Here is a 288-nt window from a genome sequence, read left to right as displayed (position 1 = left end):
TGGATAGTTGAAATAATAATTAGTCATCATTTACACTTCCTTATGTAAACACAGGTTAGCCTATATACATTTGCAAATTCTATTCTCGTCCTCCAAAACCACAGCCAAATTACTGACGAAATTCCAGAAAACGATAATTCCGTGACGCAAACCACCTTGTTAAGGCAGATTACTTCATTTGGTTATCAGGAATATGCAAATAACTCTTATGATGGTATGAACTGATTATAACCATTAGCCATTAGCCAGTTCATATAATATGATCACTAATTGGGCAGTTAAAACAAG

The sequence above is a fragment of the Penaeus monodon genome, chromosome 25, assembly GCF_015228065.2.
Source record: "Penaeus monodon isolate SGIC_2016 chromosome 25, NSTDA_Pmon_1, whole genome shotgun sequence".
Classification (NCBI taxonomy): domain Eukaryota; kingdom Metazoa; phylum Arthropoda; class Malacostraca; order Decapoda; family Penaeidae; genus Penaeus; species Penaeus monodon.
Note: the sequence above shows the minus strand (reverse complement) of the source record.